The 5,911-nt window shown below is 43.4% G+C and overlaps 1 long non-coding RNA gene across 1 annotated transcript in view; it reads right to left on the reverse strand.

Annotated features, from left to right (window-relative positions):
• Positions 1-5,792, reverse strand: part of LOC103675712 — an 8,887-nt gene extending 3,095 nt beyond the window's left edge. The window contains exon 1 of the long non-coding RNA XR_571899.2: positions 5,107-5,792. This is a non-coding gene — a long non-coding RNA (uncharacterized LOC103675712). The remainder of the gene's footprint in view (positions 1-5,106) is intronic.
• Positions 5,793-5,911: the final 119 nt, after the last annotated feature.

A 5,911-nucleotide genomic window follows, 5' to 3' on the forward strand; every position in this document is an offset into this window, starting at 1 on the left:
ACGTGCACACACACACGTGCACACACACGCACACGCACACACACACATGATTAAATATCAGTTTAAAATGTATGCATCAAATTTCATTTAGGTGAAATTTGTTAATTGTATTGTCTAAATTTTCTATTCTTTCTGATTTGGTCTGCCTTTTCTCTCATCTTCTGACAGAAATGGGTTTAGGATCTCCTATCATGATTGTGAATTTGTCTTTTCCCGTTTTATTTCTGTGAGGCTTTGCTTTACGGATAGCGTTTGTCATTAGGTGCATGCAAATTTAGAACTTTTACTGTTAAAAATTCTTTATAAAATGTCCCTCTCCGGGGCGCCTGGGTGGCACAGCGGTTAAGCGTCTGCCTTCGGCTCAGGGCGTGATCCCGGGGTTATGGGATCGAGCCCCACATCAGGCTCCTCCACTGGGAGCCTGCTTCTTCCTCTCCCACTCCCCCTGCTTGTGTTCCCTCTCTCGCTGGCTGTCTCTATCTCTGTCGAATAAATAAATAAAATAAAATAAAAAAAGAAAGAGTGTATTATTTCTAAGTGGACGGGAGCAAGGGGGAGAGTGGAATCAAAACAAAAATTAATTGATCTAAAAGCAAGCAAGAAAGAAAGATAACAGAGGACAGGTGGGACAAATAGAGAATAGTCAGATGATAGATTTGAACACAAGTTTATTTGTAATGTTATAAAATGTAAATAGAATGCTCCAATAAAAGACAAAGATTGTCGGATGAGATAAAAAGAAACAAAGCCCAACTAAATGCCATTTAAAAAGAAACATCTAAAATATAAGAAGGTAAAACGATTTAAAAAAGATACGCCATGCAACAAAAGGTAATGTTGATATGAGACAGTAAATACTTTTGTAAAACAAAAAGTACTGTTAATAATGGAGAGGGACATTTTTTTTTAAAGATTTTATTTATTTATTCGACAGAGATAGAGACAGCCAGCGAGAGAGGGAACACAAGCAGGGGGAGTGGGAGAGGAAGAAGCAGGCTCCCAGTGGAGGAGCCTGATGTGGGGCTCGATCCCATAACCCCGGGATCACGCCCTGAGCCGAAGGCAGACGCTTAACCGCTGTGCCACCCAGGCGCCCCGGAGAGGGACATTTTATAAAGAATTTTTAACAGTAAAAGTTCTAAATTTGCATGCACCTAATGACAAACGCTATCCGTAAAGCAAAGCCTCACAGAAATAAAACGGGAAAAGACAAATTCACAATCATGATAGGAGATCCTAAACCCATTTCTGTCAGAAGATGAGAGAAAAGGCAGACCAAATCAGAAAGAATAGAAAATTTAGACAATACAATTAACAAATTTCACCTAAATGAAATTTGATGCATACATTTTAAACTGATATTTAATCATGTGTGTGTGTGCGTGTGCGTGTGTGTGCACGTGTGTGTGTGCACGTGTGTGTGTGCACGTACACGTGTGTGTGTACATGAAGCAGAAAGCTGTGACCCACAGTAATAACGTTATGTTGAGCTATACTGGAGCATGAGGTCAAAAGAAAATCGGAAATACTGATCGTGTTTATATTTAAAACTTTGATATTTTGTTCATCGTGGATTTTTTGCATTAGTTTCGACTTTTAAAAACACTGATTAAAATAGTATTAAATCCATTACCACATTTTTTGACAACCCTTTAAACTGCACTCAAGGTGAGTGTCTCATTCTCCCCACCCCAGTCCTGGTCCTGAAGCCAATAAAGGAGATCAAATGGAATCATAGAAGTACTCGATAAAGGTTTTTAAAGGCATGCAAAGAGGGAAAAGGGGACAAAGAAAAGATGGGACAAATGCGAAACAAATAGCAAGATAATGACCAATAAACTTTAAACCATAGTAATAATCACATTACTCGTGAGTTGTTCTTCCCACACAATCTGACAATTCCATCTGGCGGAGATTGTCAGTCTGGATAAAAAATCAGACCCAGCTATATGCTGCCTACAAAAAAACATGTGTTTTACAAATGAAGACACAAGTAGACTGAGAGTAAACGATGGGAGATTACGTAATGCAGGGGAGGTAAAATGTCACCTCTACCCTCTCAGAGTCTCCGGCTGAGGCTGACAGAAAGCAGAGTCCACAGGAGAAAAGCACAGAGATTTTATTTAGTACGTTTTAACATGTACAGGGGAGCCCCCACAAGAAAGAAGATCTGAAGAACTGGCCAGGCCTAAGTGCTTATATACTAGGTTGAAGAAAGTGGCGATTGTGGAAAAGTAACTAAACCATACGCGGAGACTACAGAAAGATAAGTTATTTTAACCCAGTCTGTTTTTACAGATTTCTCTCTGCCTAGAGTCCCCTTGTCTGGTGAGAAGAACATTCCTGTCCTCCTGGAAAAGGGAGGATATCTTTCCCATGGGAGTTTCATGTCCTGCTTGCAGAAAGAAAAGGGAAGGCCAGCATGCCCTTCTTGCACCTGCTGAAACACAAGTGCCTGTGGCTCATAGTAACGAGTATACCAAAGTGGCATATTAGGGGTTGCATGTCCTGAACTCTTCCACACGCCATGTTAATCAATCAAAATAAAGCCGTAGTGGTTACACTACTCTCAAGGCGGATTCAGTGCAATGAACAGTGTCAAAGATTAAAAGGTAATGTTAGAATGACATAGGGGCTAATTCATTAAGAGAATGTAGCAATCATAATGTTTATGCATCAAATAACAGAGCTTCAAAATATATGAAGCAAAACCTGGCAGAACCATGAGGAGAAATAGGCAAATTCAAAATTATAGTTGGAGAATTCAATATCACTATCTCAATATTTGATAGAATAAGTACACAGAAAATCATTAAGGCGAGAGAAGACTTAAATGTTCCTATCAACCAGCTTGGCCTAATTGGCATTTATAGATCACTCAGCCCAACAAAAGAAAAATGTATATTATTTTCAAGTACACCTGGAACTTTCACCAAGATTGACCATATCGTAGGCCATCAATAAATTTAAAAGGACTCAAGTCACACAAAGCATATTCTCTGGCCAAATGGAATTGAAATAGAAACCAATTACAGAAAGATACCTGGAAAACCATCAAATAGTTGGAAATTAATCCCACGCTTCTAGATAATCCATGAGCCCAAAAAATAATCAAAGGAGAAATTAGAAAGCATTTGGAACTCATTGAAAATGAAAATAAAACATATCAAAAATTGTGGGTGCTGAGAAAACAGTACCTTGGGGGAAATTTATAGCAGCAAATCCCTTGTTAGAAAAAAAGACAAAGGGTCTCAAATCAATGGGTCAGGTTCTGCCCTAAGAAACTAAAACAAGAAGGACAAATTAAATCCAAAGTAAACAGAAGAAAGGAAATAGGAAATAGTGCAGAAATCGGTGAACTAAAAACAGAAAAACCGATGAAAATTGTTGAAACCAAAAGCTGTTTGAGGAAAATCAATAAAATCCTTGGTGTGACCTGAATCCACCTGAACGTATTGAACAGAATGGAGAATCCAGAAATAGGTCTGCATATTTATAGTCAATTTATTTGAGACAAATGTGTCAATGTAATTCAATGCAGAAAGGATACTTTTTCAACAAATGGTGCTAGAAAAATGGGATATCTATACGCCAAAAAATGCACCTGAACATTTCTCTCACACTTTCTACAAAAATCAACTTGAAATGGATCATAGGCTTAAGTGCAAAACAAACTATGAAGCTTCTGGAAGAAAACAGGAGGAAATCTTTGTGACCCTGGTTTAGGCAAAGATGTTTTAGACAGTGGCACAAAAGCACAAAAATTTCTGTTCTTCAAAAGCCACTATAAAGAAAATGAAAAGATAAAGCCACAGGCTGGCAAAAAAAAAAAAAAAAAAGGAAAACATATCTGATAAAGAATTCATATCCAAATACATAAAGAAATCATATACGTAATAATAAAAAGCAACATTAAAATGGGCAAATGATTTCAGCATTTTACACATGGCATGTAAACACATGAAAAGAAGTTCAACGTCATTAGTCTTTAGGAAAACGGAAATTCAAACCCCAATGGGATACTACCATATACCTACTAGAACGGCTAAAATTAAGAAAGGACAATGCCAAGTGCTCAGGAGGCTACGGAGCAGTGAAAACTCTCAGTGCTATCAGGGGTGTAAGATGGTGCAGGCACTTTACCATACAGCCCACACCGTACAGTTAGTTATCAGACAGCCCCATCATCCTACTCCTAAATATTTACCCAAGTAAAATAAAAACTTATGTGGACACAAAAGCCTGGATATAATTACAGATGGGTATATTGGATTAAATCAAAATTGAAAACATTTGTGCCAGAAGTGATACCATTTAGAAAGCAAAAAACCAAACCACACAATGGGGGGGGGGGGATTTGCAAATCATAGATCTACTGAGGGACTTATATCCAGAATGTATAAAGAACTCTTACAATTTGATAATAAAAAGACCATTTTAAAATGGGCAAAGGAATTGAACAGACATTTCTTGAAAGAAGATATATAAATGGTCAAAAAGCACACGAACAGATGCTGAACCCCATTAGTCATTAGGAAAACAAATCAAAATCAGGAGACACCACTTCACACCCACTAGGACGGCTAAATAAAAACAGACAATAACAAGGGTTGGCGCAGATGTGGAGCATTGGGACCCTCCTCCCACAGTGCCGGTGGGAAGTGGAAACTACTAGCAGTCAGAGGGAAGAATGGCAGCATATCTGTTTGATGGAATTTATTCAACCACTGAAATTCGTGCTTATGAAGAGTCTGACAGAGGAGAGAAACCAGGGGAGTGAAAATAGCAGGAGGAAGAGCGCACAGCCAGACCAATGTCAACTGTGGGCTGCGGAGAGCGATGCCTGTCCCGGGTCTGCACAGCAGAGGGCGAGTTGGAAGCTGCAGGCCCTAAGGTGAGCGGGCGGGCGGGAGGGAACAGTTGGGGTAGTGATGCTCGCTTTGTCTGCGGGCCGTGGGGGCATTAATTCCCGGTCCCTGCCTTTCTCCAGGGGGTGTGCAATCTGCAGGGCCCCCGCCAGTCCCCACAACTCATGCCCTGCCGAGCTGCGCCCAAAGCCCCCAGGCAGCGCCAAGGGAATGAGGGGTGACTTGGGAGGTGATTTACTCCGTTCCATGATCCTCATCAGCAGCCCCGCACTTCAGCCACTCCAAACGCACAATTTAAGAAAATCTTGAAAACAAGGTTCTACGCAAAGCCCCTAATGTGCACCCCGCCTCCCAAATGGATTGAGAACGTTTATAAAGCAATTCCACCGTTGGCACTGTGGGGGCAGCCGGGCCCTTTTGCGGGCTGACTTCTCCCCAGGCCACGGAAAACAGTCCACGCTGCTCTCGCTCGGGAACTGCGGTTCAGCAAAGCCAGAGGGTTGGAAAGGGCCGCGCGGGAGCCAGGAGACCGGGGCTCTTATCCTAACTCGGGCCCTTTGCGAATTATTTCTTCTTTCTGGGCCTTGCTTTCCCCCAGTGTGAAACGGGGCGACAATGGACATGTCCCTAGTGCCTCGGTGGGTAATCGCTTGAGCTACAGCCCGCCGAGGGTCAAGCCCAGTGGCGGACGCCGCAGGTGCCCCTGACGGCGGCGGGCAGCACTCCCAACTCCGCAGGCCTCCGCGCGTTCCTCGACGACGGGAGGAAAGCGGCCGCGGAACGGCAGGAGCCCCGACTGGAGCGGCCGGGAGGTGGAGCGGGGCAAAAGGCCCGGCCGGCATAGGCGACGCCTGGCGGGGGGTGGACTCGAACCCACGGACCCGGCACCCGCTTCCAGCCCCTCCCCTGGGCGGGGCGCTGACGCAAGCGGTCACGTGATCGCACGCGGAAGCGCGCCCGCTGAGCCCGGGCGCCTGGGCGGGGTAGGGCGGCGAGCCGATACGTGGGCCTAGCCTTCAGTCCGACCGCCGCTCCCTGGGGCC

The sequence above is a fragment of the Ursus maritimus genome, unplaced genomic scaffold, assembly GCF_017311325.1.
Source record: "Ursus maritimus isolate PB19 unplaced genomic scaffold, ASM1731132v1 scaffold_7, whole genome shotgun sequence".
Lineage (NCBI taxonomy): Eukaryota > Metazoa > Chordata > Mammalia > Carnivora > Ursidae > Ursus > Ursus maritimus.